The 16,229-nt window shown below is 38.6% G+C and overlaps 1 pseudogene; it reads right to left on the bottom strand.

Annotated features, from left to right (window-relative positions):
- Positions 1-12,022: 12,022 nt before the first annotated feature.
- On the bottom strand, positions 12,023-12,989 carry LOC110582752 (annotated as a pseudogene).
- Positions 12,990-16,229: the final 3,240 nt, after the last annotated feature.

Genomic DNA, 16,229 nt, shown 5'->3' with positions numbered 1-16,229 from the left:
GTGGCTCAGTTGGTTAAGCGACTGCCTTCGGCTCAGGTCATGATCCTGGAGTCCCTGGATCGAGTCCCGCATCGGGCTCTCTGCTCGGCAGGGAGTCTGCTTCTCCCTCTGACCCTCCCCCCTCTCATGTGCTCTCTCTCAAATAAATAAATAAAATCTTAAAAAAAAAAAAGAGTAAATGACCCCAGGATAACTAGGATCCACACACACACAAGGAAACAGCACTGAATAAAGTAATTCTGTAATTATAAAAGATGTTATAAATGCATAATTCTTTCCCTGTCTTCCATTAGTTAAATTTGAAATCACTGTATAAAACAATAAGCATATAATCATATTGTTGAGTGGATAACATATAGAAATGTAATATGTTTGTCAATGATAGCATGAAGATGATAGGTAGGAGCAAAGCTGTTTTGGAGAAAAGAAATGATACCAGTTGCCAATTTGAATGTGAGGAACAAATGAAGAGAACCAGAAAAGATAAATAAGGATATTTTAATAAATGCTATGAATATATACTTGTTCTCCTTTCTTCCCCCAGTTTCTTTAGAAAAATACATAAACTAATAATTATAACAATGTATTTTTAAGTTTATAACTATATAAATATAATATGTACAATAATAACACAAAAGGAAGTGAAGAGTTGCACTGAATATAAATCTAACATCAATTCCAAGTTAAGTTGGATGTGGCAAGCCCTAGAACATGTACTAAAAAAATAATTTAAAAAATGAAAAATAATCAGTAAAATATTTATAATGTTACTAGAAAATATTCACTTAATGCAAAAGTAATATAACTATAATATGTGAAATGCAGTAGAAAAGGTGCATAGTATTTATATAAAAGACAGAAACTTTAGCTGAAAGATAAAAACTGTAAAAAAGAATTAAATGAAAGTACAAATTTAATAAAAAATTGCATGAGAGATAAAGAATTCCTTTCATAAACTTATCAATAGACTTAACACAGATGAAGAAAGAATCAAAAGACCTGAGAATAGGTCACAGTATATATGTACGGCATATGTTTACTAAGTTTGTTACTAGTTACTAGGACCATAATATTTTATATTCCCATCATAACTGAATAAAAGCTTTTATTATCCAACATTCACATAAACACTTAATATTCCTAGAGTTTTACTTTTTTCCAATCTAATGGAAGTGATGTGGTTGATGAATGAGTAAATTTGGGAAAGTTGCTTAATGTCTTTTTTAGCTTCTATATTCTCATCTGTTAAGTGAACATAATACTACTTACCTCACAAGTTATTGCCAAGATTGAATAAAAATATACAGAAATTATAAGGTACTTAGTATGAAATCAATACTTTTTTCCTTCCATCTATATGATACCAAAACATTCAGCAAAGTTTCTTATGCAGTAGATATTTAACATATAAAAATCAATCAAAAGTTATAAAAGCTATACTTAGCATCTTGACTGAAAGAAGTTCTTCATATCCTTGGAACAAAATAACAAAGAAGAGTAAAATTTGAAATCACATGAACTGTGTCAAATTGTATTTCTATTCACTTTTGAAAATTATTATCAATATTAATTTAAAAAAGAGGTATTTCAATTAGGAATAAGAAAATAAATATTTGTGGTGGCTATGCAAAAGAAATAGAGGTTTTAATCACACACCACTCCTTTCTTTTTCCTTATCTTCTAAAAAGAAACATTAGTTTATATTAGAAAATTTCATATTTTAATTTGTATCCTACACACCAATATTTATGCAACATTTAGTATGACTATAAAGAAATACCTGTAAGAAATAAAACAGAATGGGAGTGACTGACTGCTTTTCTCTGGGGGCGCACTGAGGAGTGGGGCCCCGAGTTCTCGGCTCCTCCAGGGTGGAGATTGGGAGGCCGCCATTTTCACTCTCATCCTCCAAAGCCAAATGGAAAGCTTGCAGGGAACAAAAGCTCCCGAGAGCAAACCCGAGCAGATTACCTAGCCCTGACCGGCAAGGGCAGGGCAATTCCGCCTCCGGCAAAGACATTTGGGAACCACGGCAACAGGCCCCTCCCCCAGAAGATCAGCAAGAACAGCCAGCCAAGACCAAGTTTACCGATCAATGAGAATGGCAGGACTCCAGCACTAGGGGAATACCGCACATAGAATCCATGGCTTTTTACCATGATTCTTTAGTCTTTCAAAGTTAATTTTTTTAACTTTTTTTTTCTTTGAATTTTTCTTTTTCCCTTTTTTCAACCAACAGCTTATCAATCCCTTTTTTAAAAAACATTTTTATTTTTCATTTTTAGAGTCATATTCTATCCCTTCATAGTACTTACCCTTATTTTTGGCATATATATATAAGTTGTTCTCTCTTTAATATTTTGAGATACAGTTTCTTCTAACAGATCAAAATATACCCTAAATCTCTAGTGTATGGCTTTGTTCTAGTCTCCTGCCTAATCACATTCTCTCCCTTTTTCTTTTTTTTTTAAATCCTCTTCTTTCTTTTTTCAAACAACTTCTTATCAATTCCTTCTATAAAATTTTTTATACTTTTCATCTTTACACTCATATTCCATCCCTTCATCATATCATCCCTCATTTTTGTACATATATAAGTTTTTCTTTCTTTAAAATTTTGGGAGGCACTTTCTTCTAACAGACCAAAATACACCCAAAATCTAGTGTGTGGCACTGATCTATGCACCAGCCTGATCATATTTGATCATACTGGTTTTTTTTGTTTTGTTCTGTTTTTGTTTGTTTTTATCTTCTTTTTCTTTTTTATTCTTTTTCTTTTTTCTTTCTTTCCCTTTCTCTTCCCCCAGCTTCAGGTCTTTCTGATTTGTTTAGAGTATATTTTCTGGGGACGTTGTTACCCTATTAGCATTTTGTTCTCTCATTCATCTATTCTCCTCTGGACAAAATGACAAGATGGAAAAAATCACCTCAACAAAAAGAACAAGAGGTAGTACCGACTGCCAGGGACCTACTCAATACAGACATTAATACAATGTCAGATCTAGAATTCAGAATCATGACTTTAAAGATACTAACTGGGCTTGAAAAAAGCATGGAAGTTATTAGAGAAATGCTTTCTGGAGAAATAAAAGAACTAAAATCTAACCAAGTCAAAATCAAAAAGGCTATTAATGAGGTGCAGTCAAAAATGGGGGCACTAACTGCTAGGAAAATTGAGGCAAAAGAGAGAATCAGTGATATAGAAGACCAAATAATGGAAAATAAAGAAGCTGAGAAAAAGAGAGATAAACAACTACTGGATCATGAGGGCAGAATTTGAGAGATAAGCGATACCATAAGACAAAACATTAGAATAATTGGGATCCCAGAAGAAGGAGAAAGAGAGAGAGGGGCAAAAGGTATATTGGAGTAAATTATAGCAGAGAACTTCCCTAATTTGGGGAAGGAAACAGGCATCAAAATCCAGGAGGCACAGAGAACCCCTCTCAAAATCAATAAAAATAGGGCGACACCCCGACATCTAATAGCAAAACTTACGAGTCTCAGAGACAAAGAGAAAATCCTGAAAGCAGCTCGGGAGAAGAGATATGTAACCTACAATGGTAGAAACATTAGATTGGCAACAGACCTATCCACAGAGACCTGGCAGGCCAGAAAGGACTGGCATGATATATTCAGAGCACTAAACGAGAAAAATATGCAGCCAAGAATACTATATCCAGCTAGGCTGTCATTGAAAATAGAAGGAGAGATAAAAAGCTTCCAGGACAAACAAAAACTAAAGGAATTTGCGAACACAAAACCAGCCCTACAAGAAATATGAAAGGGGTCCTCTAAGCAAAGAGAGAGCCTAAAAGCAACATAGCCCAGAAAGGAACACAGACAATATATAGCAACAGTCACCTTACAGGCAATACAATGGCACTAAATTCATATCTTTCAATAGTTCCCCTGAATGTAAATGGGCTAAATGCCCCAATCAAAAGACACAGGCTATCGGATTGGATTAAAAAACAAGACCCATGGATATGCTGTCTGCAAGAGACTCATTTTAGACCCAAAGACACCCCCAGATTGAAAGTGAGGGGGTGCAAAACCATTTACTATGCTAATGGACAACAAAAGAAAGCTGGGGTGGCAAACCTTATATCAGACAAATTAGATTTTAAACCAAAGACTGTAATAAGAGATGAGGAAGGACACTATATCCTACTTAAAGGGTCTACCCAAAAAGAAGATCTAACAATTGTAAATATTTATGCCCCTAACATGGGAGCAGCCAATTATATAAGCTAATTAATAACAAAAGCAAAGAAATACATTGACAACAATACAATAATAGTGGGGGACTTTAACACCCCCCTCACTGAAATGGACAGATCATCTAAGAAAAAGATCAACAAGGAATAAATACTTTAAATGATATACTGGACCAAATGGACTTCACAGACATATTCAGAACATTCCATCCCAAAGCAACGGAATACACATTCTTCTCTAGTGCCCATGGAACATTCTCCAGAATAGATCACATCCTAGGTCACAAATCAGGTCTCAACCGGTACCAAAAGATTGGGATCATTCCCTGCCTATTTTCAGACCACAATGCTTTGAAACTAGAACTCAATCACAAGAGGAAAGTCAGAAAGACCTCAAATACATGGAGGCTAAAAAGCATCCTATTAAAGAATGAATGGGTCAACCAGGAAATTAAAGAAGAATTTAAAACATTATGGAAACCAATGAAAATGAAAACACAACTGTTCAAAATCTTTGGGATGCAGCAAAGGCAGTCCTAAGAGGAAAGTATATAGCAATACAAGCCTTTCTCAAGAAACAAGAAAGGTCTCAAATACTCAACCTAACCCTACACCTAAAGGAGCTAGAGAAAAAACAGCAAATAAAGACTAAACCCAGCAGGAGAAGAGAAATAATAAAGATCATTCTATTCGGGTGCCTGGGTGGCTCAGTTGGTTAAGCGACTGCCTTCGGCTCAGGTCATGATCCTGGAGTCCCGGGATTGAGTCCCACATTGGGCTCCCTGCTCGGTGGGGAGTCTGCTTCTCCCTCTGACCCCCCCCATGCTCTCTCTCTATCCTCTCTCTCCCTCTCTCAAATAAATAAATAAAATTAAAAAAAAAAAAGATCATTCTATTCAATGAAATAGAAACCAAAAGAACAGTAGAACAGATCAATGAAACTAGGAGCTGGTTCTTTGAAAGAATTAACAAGATTGATAAACCCCTGGCCAGACTTATCAAAAAGAAAAGAGAAATGACCCAAATCAACAAAATCATGAATGAAAGAGGAGAGATCACAACCAACACCAAAGAAATACAAACAATTATAAGAACATACTATGAGAAAATATATGCCAGCAAATTAGATAACCTGGAAGAAATGGATGCATTCCTAGAGATGTATCAACTACCAAAACTGAACCAGGAAGAAATAGAAAACCTGAACAGACCTATAACCACTAAGGAAATTGAAGCAGTCATCAAAAATCTCCCAACAAACAAAAGCCAGGGCCAGATGGCTTCCCAGGGAAATTCTACCAAACATTTCAAGAAGAATTAATACTTATTCTTCTGAAACTGTTCCAAAAAATAGAAATGGAAGGAAAACTTCCAAACTCGTTTTATGAGGCCACCATTACCTTGATCCCCAAACCAGACAAAGGCCCCATCAAAAAGGAGAATTACAGACCTATATCCTTGATGAACATGGATGCAAAAATTCTCACCAAAATACTAGCCAATAGGATCCAACAGTACATAAAAGGATTATTCACCATGACCAAGTGGGATTTATCCCCGGGCTGCAAGGTTGGTTCAACATCCACAAATCAATCAACATGATACAATACATTAACAAAAGAAAGAACAAGAATCATATGATCCTCTCAATAGATGCAGAAAAAGCATTTGACAAAGTACAGCATCCTTTCTTGATCAAAACTCTTCAGAGTATAGGGATAGAGGGTACATACCTCAATATCATAAAAGCCATCCAGGAAAAACCTACAGTGAATATCATTCTCAATGGGGAAAAACTGGGAGCTTTCCTCCTAAGGTCAGGAATGCAGTAGGGCTGTCCACTATCACCACTGCTATTCAACATAGTATTAGAAGTCCTAGCCACAGCAATTAGACAACAAAAAGAAATAAAAGGCATCCAAATTGGCAAGGAAGAAGTCAAACTCTCACTCTTTGCAGATGATATGATACTTTATGTGGAAAACCCAAAAGACTCCACCCCAAAACTGCTAGAACTCATACAGGAATTCAGTAAAGTGGCAGGATATAAAATCAATGCACAGAAATCAGTGGCATTCCTATACACCAACAACAAGACAGAAGAAAGAGAAATTAAGGAGTCGATCCCATTTACAACTGCACCCAAAACCATAAGATACCTAGGAATAAATCTAAAAAGGATCTGTACTCAGAAAACTATAAAATACTCATGAAAGAAATTGAGGAAGACACAAAGAAATGGAAAAACGTTCCATGCTCATGGATTGGAAGAACAAATATTGTGAAGATGTCAATGCTACCTAGAGCAATCTACACATTCAATGCAATCCCCATCAATATACCATCCACTTTTTTCAAAGAAATGGAACAAATAATCCTCAAATTTGTAGGGAACCAGAAAAGACCCCGAATAGCCAGAGGAATGTTGAAAAAGAAAAGCAAAGCTGGCGGCATCACAATTCCGGACTTCCAGCTCTATTACAAAGCTATCATCATCAAGACAGTATGGTACTGGCACAAAAACAGACACATAGATCAATGGAACAGAATAGAGAGCCCAGAAATGGACCCTCAACTCTATGCTCAACTCATCTTCGACAAAGCAGGAAAGAATGTCCAATGGAAAAAAGACAGTCTCTTCAACAAATGGTGTTAGGAAAATTGGACAGCCACATGCAGAAGAATGAAACTGGACCATTTCCTTACACCATACACAAAAATAGACTCCAAATGGTTGAAAGACCTCAATGTGAGACAGGAGTCCATCCAAATCCTAAAGGAGAACACAGGCAGCAACCTCTTCTACCTCAGCCACAGCAACTTCTTCCTAGAAACATCACCAAAGGCAAAGGAAGCAAGGGCAAAAATGAACTATTGGGACCTCATCAAGATAAAAAGCTTTTGCACAGCAAAAGAAACAGTCAACAAAACCAAAAGACAACTGACAGAATGGGAGAAGACATTTGCAAATGACATATCAGATAAAGGGCTAGTATCCAAAATCTATAAAGAACTCATCAAACTCAACACCCAAAGAACAAAGAATCCAATCAAGAAATGGGCAGAAGACATGAACAGACATTTTTCCAAAGAAGACATCCAAATGGCCAACAGACACATGAAAAAGTGCTCAACATTGCTCGGCATCAGGGAAATCCAAATCAAAACCTCAATGAGATACCACCTCACACCAGTCAGAATGGCTAAAATTAACAAGTCAGGAAATGACAGATGTTGGCGGGGATGCAGAGAAAGGGGAACCCTCCTACACTGTTGGTGGGAATGTAAGCTGGTGCAACCACTCTGGAAAACAGTATGGAGTTTCCTCAAAAAGTTGAAAATAGAGCTACCATACAACCCAGCAATTGCACTACTGGGTATTTACCCCAAAGATACAAATGTAGCGATCCAAAGGGGCACCTGCACCCTGATGTTTATAGCAGCAATGTCCACAATAGCCAAACTGTGGAAAGAGCCAAGATGTCCATCGACAGATGAATGGATAAAGGAGAAGTGGTATATATATACAATGGAATATTATGCAGCCATCAAAAGGGATGAGATCTTGCCATTTGCAATGACATGGATGGAACTAGAGGGTGTTATGCTGAGCAAAATAAGTCAATCAGAGAAAGAGATGTATCATATGATCTCACTGATATGAGGATTTCTTAATCTTAGGAAACAAACTGAGGGTTGCTGGAGTGGTGGGGGGGTGGGAAGGATGGGGTGGCTGGGTGATAGACATTGGGGAGGGTGCTATGGTGAGCACTGTGAATTGTGCAAGACGGTTGAATGTCAGATATGTACCTCTGAAACAAATAATGCAATATATGTTAAGGAAAAAAAAAAGAAGAAGAAGATATCAGGAGGGGAAGAATGAAGGGGGGGAAATCGGAGGGGGAGATGAACTATGAGAGACGATGGACTCTGAAAAACAAACTGAGGGTTCTAGAGGGGACGGGGGTGGGAGGATGGGTTAGCCTGGTGATGGGTATTAAAGAGGGCACGTTCTGCATGGAGCACTGAGTGTTATGCACAAACAATGAATCATGGAACACTACATCAAAAACTAATGATGTAATATATGGTGATTAATATAACAATAAAAAAAAAAGAAATAAAACAGAAAAAGTGAATGTCTTCTCAGATATATGTAACAGATATTATATGGGATTAGCATTTACTTTCACCAAGAAACATTTCCAGAACAGAGAATACTAAAAACATTCCTGGTAAAAGTACCATTCTCTCTAGTTTTGTTTTTGTTTTAACTATGAGCATATAACTAAGAATACAAAGTATATGTTAAGAGGCAAACATTCAAATTAAGTGAAAATTTGCAACATATCATACCTGCGATACTTCAAATTATACATTAGACTTATTTTGAGTATGGTAATTACATGTGAATTAGGAGTTCAAATAAAGGTCTATAACTAGTATTTATACTTCTTTTTGTATTCATTTTTTAAAGTTTTTATTTAAATTCCAGATATTTAACATAGTGTTATATTAGTTTCAGGTGTACAATATGGTGATTCAACACTTCCATAGAACACCTGGTGCTCATCACTAGTGCACTCCTTAATCCCCATCACATATTTAGCCCATCCCCCCACCCATCTCCCCTGTGGTAACCATCAATTTGTTCTTTATAGTTAAAAGTCTGTGTCTTGGTTTGCTTCTCTCTCTCCTTTTTCCCCTTTACTTGTTTGTTTTGTTTCTTAAATTCCACATCTGAGTGAAATCATATGGTATTTGCATTTCTCTGACTGACTTATTTTGCTTAGCATAATACTCTCTAGCTCCATCCATGTCATATCAAATAGCAAGATATCATTCTTTTATATGGTTGAAAAATTCTCAATATCACTGATCATCAGAGAAACACAAATCAAAACTACAATGAGATATCACCTCATACCTGTCAAAATGGCTAAAATCAACAACACAAGAAACAGGTATTAGCAAAGATGTGGGGAAAGGGGAACGTTCTTGCACTGTTGGTGGGAATGCAAACTAGTGCAGGCACTCTGGAAAACAATATGGAGTTTCCATAAAAAGTTAAAAATAGAACTACCCTACAATCCAGCAACTGCATTACTAAGTATGCATCCAAAGAATACAAAAATACTAACTCAAAGGACTACATGCACCCTGATATTTATAGCAGCATTATCTACCATAGCCAAAATATGTAAAGAGCCCAAGTATTCATTGACTGATGAAGGGATAAAGAAGATACGGCATATTATATATATAATGGAATATTACTAGTATTTATTTTTAGATATCTGTGTTGATTTTCTATGTACTCAGTTGTGAAAAGTAGAGACAAAAAATAAGTAGAGCAAAAGCTGTTGATATTTCGTAGTGTATATAGTAGTGAGGAGATGGTATGAGACATCTTAATTCCTTTTGGAGTAGGAGACACCTGCACGTTGGGAAATTAAAGCCTCAATAGACAGATATGTCTGTCTCCCATCTCCTAGTGTGAACATGGAGTAGGCATTCTGGTTGAGAATAAGCTTGGTTTGCAGGATAGAGGCCAGTGACTGTTTTATGGACTGAAGGTTTGTATACCCTCAAAGTCCATATGTTGAAACCCTGACACCCACTGCAGATGATTTGGGTGATGGAGACTCTTGGGAAGTAATTAAGTTGAAATGAGGTCATTAGTTGGGCCCGCATCACATAACAACAGTGTCCTTGTGAGAAAAGACACCAGACCATACTACCTCTCTTTCCCAAATACCCACCAATGAAAGGCCAGTTGAGGACATAGACAGAAGGTAACCATCTACAAGCCAGAGAGTTGTCACCAAAAATTAAATTAGCCTGAACCTTGAACATGGACTTTTCTGTCTCCAGAACTATGCTAAATAAATTTCTCTTGTTTAAACCATCAGATGTAGACTGTTTTGTTGCGGTAACCCAAGAAGACTAACACAAATAGTAACTTTCCTTCATTCAAAATCAAACACCAAACAGAACATCGTCTTTGCTATAAGAGGCGATTAATGCCCCATCACTAGTTTCTTGACCAGAAACTCTCCTTTTCTTTTCATAGGCAAGGCCATTCAGAGAGGCATTTTAGAACACTGCATTCCCGAGACGCAGGAGAGGAATGGAAATGTTGGTGGAGAAGAAGGGGAAGAATAGGAATGCATTAGCAGTAGGTGGTCAGAGCTTGATTTGAGGGGAAAGGGAAAGAAGAAGAAAGAGAGAACAGAAGAGCTCAAGGACAAAGGGAGAGAAGAAAAAGAAAGAAGATAGTTGGTAGATGAACAAAGGGTGATCAGGGTAGGGTGCAAGAGGCATGGGGAATGACCAGTTGAAAAACCAAAGAAACCATACATGAGGACAGGGAGGCTCTTTTCTGTCCTCCTAATTTGCCTCTACCAGCCCAGAGACAACATAGGCTGTGCAAAGCCTTGTGTAGATTAGAAAAGGCATCCTCTCTGGAGTACTGAAGGAGAAAACATGGTATTTTTCTAGGGAGAGCAGACGTCAGGAAATGAGCCTGGGGTGGGGGATCACTTTGTATCAGTCTTCAACCCTTTCTCCAGCCAATGCAGTTCCATCACAACCCATTGGTTGGCTAGCAGAGCATGGGCTGGATTAAGGACCCACTCTCAATGCCTCATCTGGTACTGGTATGCAGTGAAATCAACTAGATCATACTTGGTGGTCTTCCCTGTCCTCACCAAATGGAAGGCATCCTCACATAGGACTCTTTGCAATCCTATGGAACACCATCACCCACTGCTGGGTGGCTCAGTATCTCCACCCAATTCAGGGCTGGCAAGAGGTGCTAAGTGTTACCATTTAATCAACACTTTCCTCAAACATTATGAACTACCTACAACTGCATTGCCAAAAAAGCCATGCCCTGGAATTCCTGAAGAACTGCAAGTTAGGAGGGTAGCTTCTCATTCCTTTGATGCTCCCCACACGGAAGATCTATGGCAAGGCACTGAGACACTTGGATTTGGGAGACAAAGAACCAAAGGCACCATGAAGACTGAAGTCTGGGTCTGAGAGCAGTCTCAACAGACATAGTTGATTTAAGCAGCTATAAAACACAGGATGCTGTCTCTAGACTTAAGTCATTTAATTCTTATTTGTCTCAATCCCCATATATGCCAAAATATTTCATATCTTTACATCACCAAGACTTACTAAAAGAAAAGTATTCTAATCCCCTTATCACCACTCTACATTGGTGCTGTGGCAAAATGTATATAACATTGTATCTACTTTACAGTAGCAACGGGGCCAAGATAACATGATAATCCACAGGAGAAAAAGAGAAACATAGAATATTTAAAATACTTGTGGCAGTCTTGTCGAGAAAATGCACAAAATATAGAGAAAGCCCTACACAGCTGAAAGAAAAAACAAAAACAAAAACAAAGTGAGCATCTCTCCCTTGGTACTCTGATTATTTCAGACCTGCACCCATAGCTTACTCCTACATCCTTCCTCCCTCAGGAAACACATTTTCAGAAAGGGATTATAGGCAAATAACTGAGCTATAGGATGCTACAAAAATATATGTGTTTCCTTTGTCCAAGCAAAACCCAAGGATATGCTCCCATAGTTCAATAGTGGAATCATCAGAAACTGAGAATTGGAATTCTAGTGGGCAGATAATGGATTTCAGTTTTCTCTGCCTTGTCTCCTTCCACGGGCTGATTGGGAATTGTACATACTATTTGATTTTGAAGAGATGGTAATGATAAGAGAGGAACTAGGGTTTAGAAACCAGGTTCACATAACCAGTAAAGATGCTTCCACTCAAAACTGATGTAGAGAGATTTAATCCTTGACCAGTGGACAGCACTGAATCATTTGATCCTGAAGTGCCTCTTTGACTTTGTCATTCCTGAGGGTGAAGATGAAAGGGTTCAGGAAAGGGGTTAACACAGAAATCAACAGGGAAACTATCTTATTGTACTCTGCTGCCTGCGTTTGCTTGGGTTTCACATAGAGGAACAAGCAGCTACCATAGCCTATCACAACAAAGGTGAAATGAGAGGCACACATAGAGAGGCTTTCCTCCGGCCCGAGGCTGTGGGGGTCTTGAGGATGGTAGAGATGATGTAGGTGTAGGAGACAACTGTTGGGGCCAGAGAGCCAATGATAATGACAATAGCCATTAAGAAAAGAACAAACTCTGTGAAAAGAGTATCATCACAAGATAATTTGAGCAGTTGCCCTCGGTCACAGAAAAAATGGTCTAACAGATTTGACTTGCAGAAGGTAAACTGAAATGTGGCATAGACAGGCCATATTTCCAGAAAGGAAGCCAAACATCCATGACACAATGACCACCCAGATGCAGGTGCGGCTGTTCATAATGATGTTGTACCTCAGTGGGTTACAGACAGCCACGTAACGGTCCACAGCCATCACTCCCAGTAATGCAAACTCTGTGGTTCCCACAGCAAGGTACAGGAAGAGCTGGGTGACACAGGCAGCCAGAGATATTGTCTGCATCCCACGGAGCAGCAACCCCCAAAGCATCACGGGCACAATAATAGTTGTAACGAAGATCTCCAAGGCAGAGAGATGACCAAGGAAGAAATACATGGGAGAGTGCAGACGTTTATCAACACACACAATCACAATGATGACTGTGTTTCCCATTAATGTCGCTGAGTAGAAGAAAAAGAATACAGCAAAAAGAATGTGGTGTAGTTCTTGGGACCCAGGGAAGCCTAGAAGGTAGAACTCAGTGGCACTAGACAGATTGCTCATCATTTAGTCCTTGTTCCTGCTCCTTGTAAAACCTAGAGATCAAAGACTGGTAACATGGATCCACATGGTCCTGCTCTCAAAAGAGAAGGAAGACAGGTTAGGTTGACAAACTATTTCCAACCTGAAGATCAGGTAACATGACCCTACTGCTCACACTCTGCACAAGGCCAGACCTGAATGTGGGCACATGCAATCTACCTCAAGACTACCTGTTTTGATAGGGCAAAGACTTTTTCATCACTATTGGGGATAAGAAAACTTTCCCTGTCTTTTTACACCATTGGATGTGCCTTTTCGCAGGGGACAGAGGATAAGACTGTTTAAACTGGCCAGTTTTGAATATGAGTTGATCAGCCTCTCCAGTCCTGGGATTGTCCACTTCTTCTTGTGGACATGTAGCATGATGACATAATGGTGCTCTCAGTGATGTTCAAAACATGGAATGTTGAACCCTATGCCTCATCCTTACTGGTATTGTCTAGACCCATGTTGGGGCAGGAGAAAAGCGGCACAGTGTCTAAGACCTACATCCCTGCTTTCCCAGATTATAAACCTCCATTGTACAGATGAGGACTACATCTACAAATGAGAACTCTGGAGCTTGAGATAATTTCCCAGGGCAGAATCATTCTTCTCAAACTCCACGTGCCCTGCAAAGTGTTGGGAGGGAGTAAAAGTGGCACCTGGCACTGACAACAATAGATCTGAGGCCAGTAGCCCCCTAGGATGTCTGAATTTCTACCTCTCACTTTATCTATCCCATTACTCAAATGTCATCTGCTCAGGGGACTCTTGCCAGTTACCCTACCCCAGCTGGAATGATCTGCTCACTTTTGGACTTTAGCATTTCTTCGTAGCACTTATTATTACCTGACATGATATGTGTACTTACTTCATTCCTTCATGTAACGTGAAGCAAATGCAGCAGTGACTACAACAAACAAAAATCCCTGCCCTTTGTGCTTATAGTCAAGGGGACGGTGGGTATTAGACCATATACAAGACAAGTAACTAAAATTATGGTGTTAGTTTATTAATCATGCTGAAGTAAATATAAAGCAAGGAAGATGGACAGGAAATTTAATTATATTTATTCATTGTTCATCTGTGACACTGGAATATAAACTCTATGAGAGCAGAGCAGGGACATGTTTATATATATAATGTTGTTGAGCTATCAAAGTAGTGCTAATAAATTGTTAGTACATGATGGATGTATGGATGTGTGCTAAATAGTACTTGTTCCTCACCTGAATAGTTGAGCCATACCCCCTGGAGCCTACTCTTCTTGGTTTCCCTTCATGGCTCACATTACCATTTTCCCTTCCTCACTTCCCTTACTCATACAACCTCTTCTAAGTCTCTGTGGGCCTTTTAATGATGGGAAAACAGGTCAAGGACAGAATTGTTGGGACAGCTCAGTGATCTATATTTCTACAATGTCTGCATAATGAGCACTAGGTGAAAAAATATAGAAGAATCTTGATGTTCTCAAGCAGCAGTGTCTGTTGCTTCTATTGGGACAGAATCTGCTCTCACCTGTGCACAGGGGATTTGGAGATGAGCCTCATCCATTCTTCAGACTCTTAGCCTCCTTGTTGTAGGAGGCAGCCAAGCCCAGAACTCTACCCTGATCTTCTTTGACTCTTTTCTTCCTAGAGGAAAACCCTGAGAAGGCACTCACCTCCATGGAGGGGTCTCTCCACCACTTCCAGGCCCTCCAGGGCTTGGCTAAGGCTAACTGTTGTTTTGCTACTGCTGAGCCACACACAGGGGCCCAAACAACTTGCTCACGAAGAGCTTAGGAAAAAGTCCAGAAATAACAGTGTTGTGAGGAGCTGAGAGTCTCTTTCTCTCTCTTTCCCTCCCTCTACCCTCCTTCTCAAGGGGATTTAGTCACTGAGGTACCTCTTCTTAATTAGTCCAGGTTCAGGGCATCCCTAAGCAATCAGTCTGGGGAGAACAGAACAAACTTCTAAGTTATTCCCATTTTTGACCAATTAAGTGTCAGAACTTTCTAAAGTTTTTGCTTAATGAGAAAACATGAAATATCACCAATCAGAGGCTTTCAATAACAAGACTGCCTTTTCAAGGGCCTCAAGTCTAGGTTTTGAAAAGACATTTCAGACACTAAGCAGATCACCCCCTCTACCCTATATCCTAGACTCTGCCCTGATACTCTAGCTACTCAGAGAAAAAAATCATCCCCCAACCCCCAATAGGACAACCCCCAATTGACCTCTAAAATGTGCACCAATATCCAAAAAGCATGAATATTGGTCTCACCCAAAAACTTCACCAGACATCCCCACAAAACCTGTTTCCTCTTTTGCTAATTTTAGAGAGATGCTCCTGATCGTAATCCTGTGTACTCTCCATAAAAAGGGAAGAGGTTCTGCTTCCAAATCCTACCCCATTCTCTGCTATTGTCTCAGGTTTCCACTCTTCTGAACATATGTGCATCTGTATGCATTCTAGCAAGATTCCACCAGCCATTTATTTCTATGGCATGTCCATGATTGCCAGCTGGGCACTTCAAAGTGGGGACAGCATAAGGACAGCTAATGTAGGCAGTTATATTTACAACCTAGAACAACTGACAAATGTAAATTGTAAATCTGCTTTATGTTAGAGTGAGACAGAAAAAATGACAGTTACAAAACATTTATCTGGATTTGGGATTTCATTTGTAATATGCTTGTTAAATCTGAGAATGTCAATAGGTGCAAAAGGGCATAAAGTGGAAATAATCTTCCTTCCTATTCCTCACATTGTCCAAGCAAAACCATATTGCCATATAATATTAGAAAAAAAATGTATAAGTATGTATCTACATATTCTTTACAGAAAATGCTGTGAAAATCTATTTTAAAACCTTTTCTCTCTCACTTAACAATATATAAAAGATAGTCTCCCATATCAACACATGCTGTCACTTCTTTTCTTTCTTTTTTTTTTTGAATAGCATTCCCTTCTCTTTTTTTAACTTTTTTTTTAAATTACGTTATGTTAATCACCATACATTACATCATTAGTTTTTGATGCAGTGTTCCCTGATTCATTGTTTGCATATAACACCCAGTGCTCCATGCAGAACATGCCCTCTTTAGTACCCATCACCAGGCTAACACATCCTCCCTTCTTTATGGGATATGGATACCCCATTCTTTATAGCTAGCTCCCTATTAATCACTCTTTGTTGTTGTTTTCACTTTACTATGAAAAACAATGCTATAAATATCC

Source organism: Neomonachus schauinslandi, unplaced genomic scaffold (genome assembly GCF_002201575.2).
Source record: "Neomonachus schauinslandi unplaced genomic scaffold, ASM220157v2 HiC_scaffold_687, whole genome shotgun sequence".
Classification (NCBI taxonomy): domain Eukaryota; kingdom Metazoa; phylum Chordata; class Mammalia; order Carnivora; family Phocidae; genus Neomonachus; species Neomonachus schauinslandi.
The sequence above is the reverse complement of the archived record's forward strand: the minus strand, read 5'-3'. Positions and strand labels throughout refer to the sequence as shown.